We start from the raw sequence: 13,096 nt of genomic DNA, 5'->3' as shown, positions 1-13,096 counted from the left end.
TCTATCTCCATAAAGGGGCCTATTTTCCTTTACCCTGTTTTCATAGAATCCAGATGAACTGAGAGACCCTGGGCCCTGGCTTAGAGTGTGCTGTTAACTAGCCCTGTGACTTTAAATTTGTCATTTAATTTCCAGTGCTTAGATTCCACAAAAGCTCTGCGAATGTACTAGGCGATCCCAAGTCCCTGTCTACAACTGCTCCAGTTTATAGCTCTTAGCCCTTGCAGTCTACTTCCTTCCTCTGCTGAGCTCCATTTATCCTTTTCAATTTCTCTTTCTGCCAGTGCAACTCTGCGACTAATCAGCCTCCGAAACACCTGCACCACAATCAAGCATGGTCTTCACTCTCACCAGCCTCACTGCAGTGCTGGGCAAGCCCTGCTAACACTTCAATTATGAGGTCGCTGTTACTCATCCCAATCTCCTCATTGATTCCAGTGGCCACCCTGGGCTATGAAGGAAGCTTATTTTAAGACTGTGAGAGAGAGAAAAAAAAAATCTTTCCTGTGGAGTAGCCTGCTCAAGTTTGAAACTTAAATGTCTGCCAAAGGCCAGTTTTTGTTAAAGGCTTCATCCTGGCTTGGCCCTATTGAAAGGAAGTAGAAACTTGAAGAGGTGGGGCCTAGTGCGAGGTCTTCAGGTCATTGGGGTGCACCCTTGAAGGGGATTAGGGGGCCCTGGTCTCTTCCTCTTTCTCTTATGCTCTGGCAATGAGAATCTTTGCTCCATTACATGTTCCCACCATAGTTCACCCCCTCACCACAGTCCTAAAAGCAACAGGGCCAAACAGTCATAGACAGGAACCTCTAAATTCAGGTGCCAAAATAAACCTTTTCTCTTTATAAATTGTTTATCTCAGATATTTTAATTAGCAGCTAAAATCTGACTAACACATTTCCCAATTCTATCACATTGAGGGTAACATTAGCAAGACCTTTTCCTCATAGGTTTACATTTACTAAAAATATGCGTTTCTTGTTTTTTTTTTTTTTAATTGTTGTTGTTGCTGTTGTTTTGTTATTGTTGTTGTTGTTTGTTTGGTACAGTGATTTATGTATCATAAAGATAAGAAAAAAACGTACCCAACTTGCTTGTTTATACTGCGAAATGAAATTTATTTTTCAAACCATAAACCCTACTGTATTAAAAAATATAGCAATACCAACATACCTTCTTTTCTCCCACTCTACTTTTCTTCCCCTTGAACTCTCTACTAAAGTAAATCTCTTATGCATTGATGTTATTCCCATTCTGAGTCTAGGCCAAGTCACAATCCTTTATTCTTAAGTCTAACTGGATCTTCTTCAAATCCCTCCATGCCCCTACCCTCCCACCAACCATCAACATCATCCTATCCAAGAGATTCAGTAACTTCCATCTTCTCCAAGCCTCTGGGAGCAGACCTCTTAATCTCTACATTGAACCAGATTTGGGACTTTACAAACTTTACTATATCCTCCTTCATAGACTCTTTTCTGGACTAGTTTTTGCTGATTTCCACCCATTCAAACCATTGGTAATCTTCCCCTTAACACAGTTCTCTCATAAGGTTATAACTATAATTTTAATTATTTTTTGGCAAAACATGTGTAACACCATCTTAAACATTTTAAGTGTACTGTATAGTGATATTAAACACATTTATACTGTGGTGTGGCCTGCATCACATCCTTCTCCATAATTCTTTTCACCTTATAAAACTGGAGTTTCTCCCCCAGCCTTTGGGGAATCACTATTTGAATTTTAATCACTGTTTTTTTTTTCTGTCTGATTGATATTGACTACTCTAAGTACCTCCCACAACTGGCATTGGAGTTTTTGTCCTGTGTGTGTGTGTGTGTGTGTGTGTGTGTTATATGAGAGAGAGAGAGAGAGAGAGAGAGAGAGAGAGAGAGAGAGAAGGAAAGAGAGGAAGAATGGGGTAGACTGGCTTATTTCACTCAGTATAATGTGCTCAAGATCCATGTGTGCTGTATCACATTGCACAGGATCCTTCCTTTTTGAGACTGAGTGATATTCTATTGCATTTGCATACCATGCTGTTCTTATACAAGTATTCACTGACGGACATTTGAGTTGCTTCCACATTTCAGTTGTTGTGAATTATGCTGCTATAAAGTGTGTATACAGATACATTTTTCAGACTCTTCTTGAATTTTTTTTTTAGGAGTAAACCCCAAAATAGAAACTCTGGATCATATGGGAGATCTATTTTCAACTTTTTGAAGAATTTCTCTACTGCTTCTCATACCAGTTATACCTTTTCATAGAAACTATGTTATTTTAAATTCCTCTCAACAGTGCACAGTCCAGTGTTTGGTCTTTTATTTTTTATTGCTTTTTTTTTCTTTTTAGAATGGCCATCCTATTACATATACAGTAGTATCTCATGGTAGTTTTAATTTGCATTTTCTTACGTATTTGTAATATAGAGCATTTTTTCCACAAGCTTTTTGGCCAGTATAGAAAATGTCTATTTAAGTCTTTTGCCCATTTTTAATCAGATATTTATTTTGTTTGTTTGTGCCTTTATTGGAAAAAAAAGTCCCATGATAATACAGTTAAAACTCTATACAAAAAGCAATACAAGAGCTTGCTAATTACATTTTATTTTTCTGCAAGTTACATATTCTTTATTCCTCCTTTTGTCTCCAACTTGAACATTTTTCCACAATTTTTATTGGTGCACTATAGTTGTACATATTTATGGGATTTGTTGTTACATATTTGTACATGCTCACCATATAACAATCTGATTTGGCCAGTATCAGTCCCCAGAGCTTCCCTCCTCCCACCTCATCTCCCACCCTGGTCCTGTCTGTCTACTGATCTCCCTCTGATTTTCATAAGACCTGTCCTCACCTTTCTTTTCATTTTTTATTTCTAGCTTTCCCATATGAGAGAAAACATATGACCCTTGACTTTCTGAGTTTGACTTATTTCACTTAACATAATGGTCTCTGCTTCCATCTATTTTCCTGCAAATGACATAATTTCATTCTCCTTTATGCTTGAATAAAAATACATCAGCTATTCATACCACATTATCTTTATCCATTGGTCCATGGATGGGCACCTAAGTTTGTTCCATGGTTTGGCTATTGTGAATTGTGCTGCTATAAAAGTGGGTGTACTTTCATCGCTATAGTGTGATCATTTTAATTCTTCAGGGTAAATACCTAGGGGTGGTATAGCTGGGTCATAAGGTGGTTCCACATCTTGTCTTTTGAGGAGCCTCCATATTGAATTCCAGTGTGGTTGTGCTAATTTACAAGCCTACCAACATTGTAAGTGTTCCCTTTCCTTCACATCACATCCTCTCCAGCATTTATTAGTATTTGTATTCTTGATGGCTTCCATTCTGACTGGTGTGAGATGAAATTTCAGTGTAGTTTTGATTTGTAGATTGTTTTTAATGTCTGTTTTTTGAATTTCAGGAATTCTTTATATGTTCTAAATATTAATCTCTTAGCACATTTGATTTACAAATATTTTCTCCTGAATCACTGGGATGCCTTTATACACTATCAATATTGTCTTTGGGCGCATATTTTAAAATTTTTTCATAAAGCCAAATTTCTCTATTTTTTTTCTTTTGTAACCTGTACCTTTTGTGTTATATTCAAAAAGTCATTGCCAAAGTCAATGTTGTCAAACTCTTTTCTCTATCACTACTTCTGAGAATTTAATTATTTTCAGTTGCATATTTAGGTTTTCATCCAATTTGGGTTAATATTTGTATATGATGTTAAATAAGAGTCAATTTTATTTTTTTAAATGTGGATATCCAGTTTCCCAAACACCACTTGTTGAGGAGACTGAAGTCTTGGCAACCTTGTCAAAAACTATTTGACAATGTATATGAGAGTTTAATTCTGGACTATCTATTCTGTTCCATTGGTCTGTATTATTGCATTTGTTATACCATACTGGTTTGATCACTGTGGTTTAGTATTAAGTTTTGAAATCGGGAAGTATGATTCTGCCTTGTCCTTAAGATATTGTTTTGGCTACTTGGGGGGTCACTTATTTATCCATTTTTATATTGAGTTTTTCTATTTCAGAAAAAAAAAGTCATTGGATTTTGAAAAGGATTGAATTGAATCTGTAGATTTCTTGGGTGTATTGATATTTTAACAATGTTAAGTTTTCCAGTCCATGAAAATGGGATGTATATCCATTTATTGATTTCCTTATTCTTTTTATTTTTTATTTCATTGTTCTATTTATTTATTTATGTAGGTATCAGGGATTGAACTCAGGGGCACTTAACCACTGAGACACATCCCTATCCCTATTTTATATTTTATTTAGAGCCAGGGTCTCACTGAGTTGCTTAGCACCTCACTTTTGCTGAGGCTGGCTTTGAACTTGTGATCCTCCTATCTCAGCTTCCAGAGCCACTGGGATTACAGACTTGTGTCACCTCACCCAGTAATTTCCTTATTCTTACTCACCAATATTTTGTAGTTTTTGAAAGTATAAGACTTTAGCCTCCTTGGATAAGGTGAGTCCTGATTTTATTCCTTTGATACTATTATAACTGAAATTGTTTTCATTATTTGCTTTTCATAATGTTATTTGTTAATGTATATAGTCAGTACTGATTGGGGCCTTGATTTTGTATCCCGATACTTTTCAGAATTAATTAATATTTCTAAAATTGTTTGTGGAGCCTTTAAGGTTTTCTATAAATAAAATCCTACTATCTGTGGACAGAAAAAATTCCTCCATTTCTTTTTCAATTTGAATATCTTTTATTTACTTTTATTTACCCAGATGTTTTGACTAGAATTTATAAAACTATGTTGAATAGAAATGGGTATGTGTGTTTTGTTCCTGATCCTAGAAGGAAAGCTTTTTCTAAGAAAACCAACAGAGTATTTCATGTGTGTTTTTTATTATATTGAGGTAGTTATCTCATATTCTTAGTTTTTTGAGTATTTTTTCATAAAAAGATGTTAAATTTTGTTATTTTTCTGCATCAATCCAGATTATCATGTGGGGCTTTCTCCCTCATTTTTTAAAATATGTTGAATTACATTGATAATATTTAATATGACAAATCATCTTTGCATTTTTGGAGGAAATTCCACCTGGTTGGGGTATATACTCTTTTTAATATTCTGCCAATTTCAACTTGCAAATATTTTGTTGAGATTTTTGTAGCAATATTTATAGGGGATTTTATATTATTGCATGTTTTTCTTGTAGTCTCTTTGGCTTTGGTATCAATGTAATTCTAACTTTATACAATGAGTTAGAAATTTTCTTTCTTCTTTGGTTTTTATCATTTGTTTGTTTGTTTGGAAAATTTTGAAAAAAATGTTGGGATTACTTTTTCTTTAAATGTTTGGTAGATTTGCCAATGATGTAATCTGCTTTGTGGTTTTTTCTTTGTTCAGAAATCTTAATTACTTATTCAAATTCATTAATGGTTATATGACTATTCAGATTCTATTTCTTTGTCAAGTATTCTTGGTATGCTTTATGTACTTAGAAATTTACCACTTCATTTAGGTTATACAATTTTTTGGCACATCATTGTTCATCATATTCTTATCATTATTTTTACATTCTTAGGCTCACTGTTAATGTCTTAATTTTCTTTCTACTTTTAGTAACTTGAGTTTCCTCTCTTTTGTTCTTAGACCTAATACATAAAATTTCATCAATCTTGTTGGTCTTTTCAATGGACAAAATTTGGTTTCATTGATTTTTCCCATTGTTTTACTATTCTTTATTTTGCTTTTGTCCATTCTAATATTAATTATCTCCTTGTTTCTGCTAGCCTTGGCTTTAGATTTTTCTTCTTTTTCTAGATCTTTAATTTGCGTGTTCAGATATTTCTTTTTTTTAATAAGCATTTTTTTTTGAGAGAGAGAGAGAGAGAGGAGAGAGAGAGAGAATTTCAATATTTATTTTTCAGTTTTCAGCGGACACAACATCTTTGTTTGTATGTGGTACTGAGGATCGAACCCGGGCCGCACGCATGCCAGGCAAGAGCGCTACCACTTGAGCCACATCCCCAGCGCCAAGATATTTCTTTTTTTTAATGTAAATTTTTCCAGCTATAAATTCCCTCCTTAACACTTTTTGTTGTATATCATAAATTTTGGTATATTGTGTTTTTATTTTTCTAAATATTTTCTAAGTTTCCTTGCAATTTCTTCTTCAACTTGTAGTTTGAAAGTGTGCTGCTTAATTTTCACAATTTTGTGGATGTCTCAGTTTATTTCTATTATTGATTTCTAATTCCATTCTATTGTGATTAGAGATTATACTTTATGTGATATCTATTTTTATATCTACTGATACTCAATCTGTGTCCTAGCCAATGGTCTATCCTAGAAAATGTCCTATATGCCCTTGAGAAAAACATACATGCTGGATATGTACCATTCGGGATGTATTGTTCTGAATATGTCTGTTAGATCTAGCTGGTTTGGCGTATTGGCTAAGCTCTCTATTTTCTTACTTATCTTCTTTTTCTTCTATCCATTATTAAGAGGAAGATACTAAAATCTTCAACTACTATTTTGGAATCTTCTAGTTCTTCATTTCTGTTGTTTTTCATTTTATACATTTTGATAATGTCAAATATTGTATGTCATTTCCTTTCAACTTATGGATTTCCTCAAGTATTCTTATGGGGCAGGTCTAACAGTAATATACTCCTTACTTTTGTTTATGAGAATGTCTTATCCTTTACTTTTGAAGGAGAGTTTTTCTGGACCCAGGATTCTTTATTGGCATTTCTTTTATTGTTCTGTAAGCAGCTTAAATATACCCGCCTACTATCTTTTTGTACTCGGAAGTTTCTAATTAGAAATATGCTTTTAACCATGTTGGAGATTACTTGTATGTAACAAGGCCCTTCTTTCTTGCTGTCTTCAAGACTCTTTCTTTGCCTTCACCTTTCAAAGGATTGGTTATACCATAGCACATTGTGGAATTCTTTCATTTCATTTTACTGTTCATTTTAGAATTCATTGAGCTTCTTGAATATTTATATTTGTGTCTTATTAAAATTTGAGACGTTTTCTGGCATGTTATCTTCAAATGGATTCTCTTTCCCTTCCTCCCTTTCTTGTCTTTCTGAGAATCCCATAATGTGTATATCAACATATTATGGAACACAATCAAATTCTAAGGTTCTATTCACTTTTCTTAATGTTTTTCACTGTCTTTCTCAGAATCAATAAGTTCTGCTGTCCTATTTTAAGTTCACTTACTCATTCTCGTTTGTCTTAATTTTCCGTAGAATCCCTCTAGCAATTTTTTTTTTTAATTTTCAAGTGTTGCATTTTTCACTTTCAGGATTTCATTTTGACTTCTTCTTAGGGTTTCCTATCTCTTTGTTGATATTTCTATTTTATTAATATGTCATTCTCTGGACTTTCTCCATATCTTGCTTTACTTGTTTGTGCTTAACAAAATCTATTGTCAGAACTTTTTCAGCGACAATATCAATTGGCTGGTTACATTTTTCTTTTCCCTTAGAATGAATGATACTAATACTATGATAAGGCTGATAATTCAATTCTCTCATTTCCCCAGAGTTTCATGTTTTGCTGTTGGTTTTATTTATTTATTTTTATCATTGTAGGTTTTTGCTATATAAAAAATCAGTCTGATGTGTAAACTTAGATTCTTTTTGGGTCTTTTTTGAACCTGTAAATAAAGTGACTGGGCATGCGCAGTTGCTTTCTGATTTCCCCATATTAGCTATTGTTTTTTTTTTATATTCTAGAATTTTATGTGTGGCTCCCAAAAAGGGTAAGGCAGAACATTGGAGGAGATGAAGAGTTCCATTCCTGTCATTCTATATCCCATGGAAGTCTGGACTTCAACAGGACTGGGAGGGATTTGTAACCATGAAAGTATGTACAACAAGCATGGTTTGTCTACAACTATATGATCAGAAGCAGCAGTCAGTTATCAGAGCACATATTTCTGATATTTGAAAGTCAGGATTCTTTTTTCCAACCATGACTCACTCCAGTTTTGTACAAGTTGTTCCATGAACACATTGGTAATTGTGCTACTTGCTGAAATAAAAGGAAATTAACCACAATTAATCATCTATGCCTTCTCCTAGATATTGCAAGCTTTCGATAGTTTTCAGAGTTCCCAAATTATTGCATTAAATTAATTATTCCTATGCAATTGTTGGATAGTTAGGAAGACAGATTTTTGGTTTTTCTTATTTGTCCACCTTCCCATAATTCTCCTCCAATACTTACCACTTCTTTAATTTGATTAAAAATGTGTATGCACCTGCCTCATCTCCCTGACTAGCATTTAACAAACTTGAGAACTAATGGGCTGAAGAGGTTCTTGATTTACAGTAGGGTAACAGTGTTTGTTGAGTGAATAACTGAACAACCATCAGATTGACAAGTTAAAACATGAACAGCTGGATTCCAGTCTTGTCTCCGCTGACCTCTCTTCTCCAGTCCTTGTTCATGTTTCTGCGCTTCTGAGTCCATCAAGAGTGAAGTAAAGAGTCTGTTTCTTTGAGATCATTCATCTGTCCTGCTAATTTGTGTTAAGTGGTCATTTATCAGAGCCAAGCTTTTAAGTCCATTAAAAGTCTTACAGCTTGTTTCAAAACTGAGAACACTATAAAAGACAACATCAATCCTGGGTCTCTGCCCTGCACTCAGAGCCAGTTTCGGCTTTCAGCGTAGGTCTCCCAGGGGGCCTCCAGGACCTGCAGGATGACCCCACAGAGTGACAGCAGGCCATGGAGTGACATTTCTTCTGCGATGTGAAATAGGCCACCCTGAACTCTAGGATCTCGTGGAGATACCAGATGGAGAAGAAATCAACTTCTATTATCCTCAAATACTCTCATTTCTCAAGCTTTGTAATACGCTTTTAAAAACACTTCTGAAAAACAAGGAATTTGACAGGCCAGACGCAGCTCACTAACCTGGAAAATTTGTTTTAAAAATACAGATCCCCCTCAACTCATCTGTAGAGAATTTTTATGGTGAGACTCAAAGTTGTATATTTTTAAAAGCTCATTATGTGATTCTGATTTACAGTCAAGGTATAGAATCTCTGGCAACCTATTACATAGTGCAAGGCAATTATACATCATTTATACTTTCACTTGGTACTCGCAGAAATAGCAGAGAGTGTTGTGTCCATTTTAGGAATGCGAACACCATGGCTCTCGTTAGTAGAGTGTTTCACTTAGAGGAAGCCTTAACTCTGGTCAAAATTGAAGAAGCAAACTTAGGTCTTCCCACTCCTGACCAGGGCCTATCGATGCTCACTTTGGAGGCCTGGGAACTATAGGCACTAACATAATAGCATTAACGAGTTTGTCAAATTGCACTTCAGAGGATGAAAAAAAAAAACAGCACAAGCATTTTAATCAGAAAGGAGTCACAGAAGCAAGATACATCAATATTATGGGAAATCACTTTTTTTTTTTAGATAGAGAGACAGAATTTTTATAATTTTTATAAACAACATCTTTGTTTGTATGTGGTGCTGAGGATCAGACCCCGGGCTGTACGCATGCCGGGCGAGCACGCTACCTACAGCTTGAGCCACATCCCCAGCCCAGAAAATCACTTTAAATAGCCTTGAGATAAGTGGACCAAAGAGAATAAAACTCACTTAATCTCAATAGATTATTCCTCTATTTCTTTTTTTCTTCCTCATTTCCATCTCACATTTTCATCTTTATTTCTTTTCAGCCAGTGACTTAGAATCCTGAGCCATGACTAGTACAGAATGTGTCAGATGATGGTCTTGGAGGGATGGAAAGGAAGAGGTGAGCCTAAGGGTATACACCTGCTCCAGGGATGCTGGTTCTGAACAACCACTGCTGTGGAGAAAGTGCCACACGCCCTCCATCTAAGGACCAGCTCCCTCTCTGGAGAAAGAGGTATGAATCTACATGATCAGAATGCAGGGCTTTTACAGGGCCATATTTTACTAGTGAATGGTCTTGTTCTGTCTCAAAGTTAATCCCTTTGTATAACAAAGGTGCTTGTCTTCTCCTGATAACACCTACCTTAATAAGGACATTCTAGATACATTGCCCCTCTTCTATAAGTTCTGAATGTGCATTTCCACTTATACATTTGACTGGAGTCACTGGCATACGTGAAAATACTGGCTTAAATATTTTTTGCACTCCATTCATGATCAACATGGTAATTCTAACCCAAGAAATAAATCAAGAAAAATATTAGAATTATATATTTATTGAAATTACATATGTGGAGAAGATTTGGTAAAAAAATATTCAAGAGTTTGGTTTTGGTTGTGCTAATTTTGAGATATCCAATTGATATCCAAAAACAGAAAGAAGAATCCTTTGGATCTAATAGAGAGGAAAAAAGAGATTTCTTGAGAAATATTATTTTGGAATTAGACATAACATTTGGAAGTTGACAGCATATAGAAAGTATTTAAATCTATGAGACTATGAAATACAATCATCTATATAGTTCAATAAAAAAAAAGAAAAAGCCCTGAGAAACTGCAATATTTACTGATTAGGACAAAAACTATGATCCAACTGAGAAGGCTTTTAAAAAAATGACTTGTGAGAAAAATAGAAAACCAAGAGAATACAATTCTCCAGAATCCAAAACAGACATAAAAATATATTAAGAGAAAAAGGTTATCAATTACACCACTAGTAAAATGATGACTGAGAATTCCTATTGCATTTGGCAAAGTGAACATCTTCTGTGAACATGACAGGAGTAATCCTAGTGAGTTTTGGTAAGTTAAACTTGAATAGAACAGTAGACTGAAGATAGAAGGTAAGGAAAGGGAATATGGTCAATTCTTTTGAGGAAGATTTTTTTTTTTTTTTTGGTGGGAGGGATTGGAAAAGAAAGAGCAGTCATTGGGCAGGATATGATAACAGGGAAGTTATTGCCTTCTGTCCTTGTTCTTATTAGAAGAAAATCACGCATAGCATTCCTGTATGTTTACAGGAATGGCCAGGTAGAAAGGAAAGGAATGACAATGAGGAAGTGAGATTCTCAAATGTGTAGATGAGAAGAAGTGTTTGTTCTTAAGGTGAGCACCTAGACAGATCATTCTACAACAACTGAAAACAAAATTGCGTGGATAGACACAAGTATGTTGGTAGCTTTGAGGAAGAAATTTGTTTTTCTTACATTCCTTTGCATTACTTGAACTAAAATTCATGATCATACCCCAGGCATCATATAAGTAACCCCATTAAATGATTGTGGAAGTGATCTTCTAATATCACCCAGAAAGCTAGAAATGTTTAGGACCTAAATAAAACTCAGTACTCTAATGACTATATGGTGTATAATTTTTCATACATTCATAAAATTAATGAACCACCTTGGCTAAAAACCCTTCTAGACTCGGGAAATAACTAGTGAATAATCTGATTCCCCATTTCCGAATATGTTTTAATCTAGAAGGTGAGTCAGGTACAAATGACATAATTACTAATTGAACTGATGAAGTTCTACAGAATAAGATCCATTTGTAATAAGAACAAAATACGAGGCTTGAAGTATAGTGGCTTGGGAAAGTAAGCAACTAGTAATCTAAGGTACTAAGGATGAGTAAGTCTTGCACATATGGATTAAAGTGTAGAGAGTGTGGGGAGAACATTATATGGAGCAGGAACACTATATACCAGCACTGTGAAATGTTATCAAAGATGGCAGGAATGATGACAACCTGGAATGGAATATCAGTTGGAGGAACAGACTTGGATCCTATGACAGCACCATGGTTAAGAGTTCAGATGTTACGAGAGATGTTGAAAGGAAACCAAGGGGGATTTTCAATATAGATCCACTTGAGCACATCTGTATTACCCAAGAATGGCTCTGGCTTCTATGTAAAGAAGAAACTGAAGGGGACATATACATACGTAGGGAAACTATTTGGAATATTATTGCAATTGGACAAGAATGGAATGTTGGTAGCATGGATAGAGCTGGTACATAGGGATATGGAGAGAAGTAGATGGATTTGATAGATAATAAAGAATTTAGAGTGATGCAGTGTGGTAGCAGATAATTGGTAAGAAAGATACTTGTGAGGATGACTTCCAGGGGTTGAGTTTCAATAAGTGGGTCAATGATGATATTCTTCAAAGAACAGAAGATTTTGGAGTTTCTTCAGTAATAACTTTAATAATGGATAAGGTGAACAATGTCAGTGAAATTTTTTAGATGCCGTTGTCAAATATAATTCCTCAAATGCCATCCAAGCACTATGCTCTGTTCTGTGAACACAGATAAAAATTATACTTATGCCCCATCTTCAAAATCGAATGGGCTAGTAGTTCATATGCATCTGCTTTGGTAACAGCACCTTCCTCATTGTGAATCTACTCCTAGGTTTAAAAGTAAAGAAAGAAAATATTCTAAGATGATATCCTTTAAGGAGGCAACAGTCACTCTTCAAAAGCATCAGAATGTGGTGTGAAATATGCTAATAACATTTATGCAAATGAAGGTTCACTGTATTAACTACAAGATCAAAGGATAACTGCAAGTAATTCAGTAATGGGTTGTAATTACCCTTCCATCTATAGCATGGGGGATGAGGGTGGCTCCTGAATCTAACACTTAGTTAATACATCAATATTTCATGCTGCCTCCTCTTTAACATTGTGCTGCACGTACCAGAAAAGCTGCCTCAAAATGAATCAAGATTTAGATATCAAAATATTTGAATAATAAATAAGGGGGACAGAGTAAATAATGGGGACTAGAGTAATTTTTCATTCTCTTCCTCTTCCTTCCCTATTCATCCCTTTCCTCCTACCCTCCCTTCCTTTCCTGAAATTAGTCTTTTATGACAGAGAAGTCTTAAAACACTAGAAAATATGGTGAAAATTCCAGGTTTGCCAAAAATTAGGTGTTTGACTTTTAATAAAGTAACTGACCTTCTTTCTCAATCAACTCTTCCTTTTTTATTGTATATAGAAATGTATTTGCAATGACCTCTTTGAAAAATGTCAGAAATAACTCCCTTTTTATTTTAAGATTTTTTAATTTTTTAGTTTTTATTTTGAAATAATTTTAAACTTAAAGAAGGAATGTAAATATAATAACAAAAC

Source organism: Marmota monax, unplaced genomic scaffold, assembly GCF_021218885.2.
Source record: "Marmota monax isolate L192 unplaced genomic scaffold, Marmota_monax_Labrador192_F-V1.1 WCK01_AAM20220418_F8-fsc00020, whole genome shotgun sequence".
NCBI lineage: Eukaryota > Metazoa > Chordata > Mammalia > Rodentia > Sciuridae > Marmota > Marmota monax.
Note: the sequence above shows the minus strand (reverse complement) of the source record.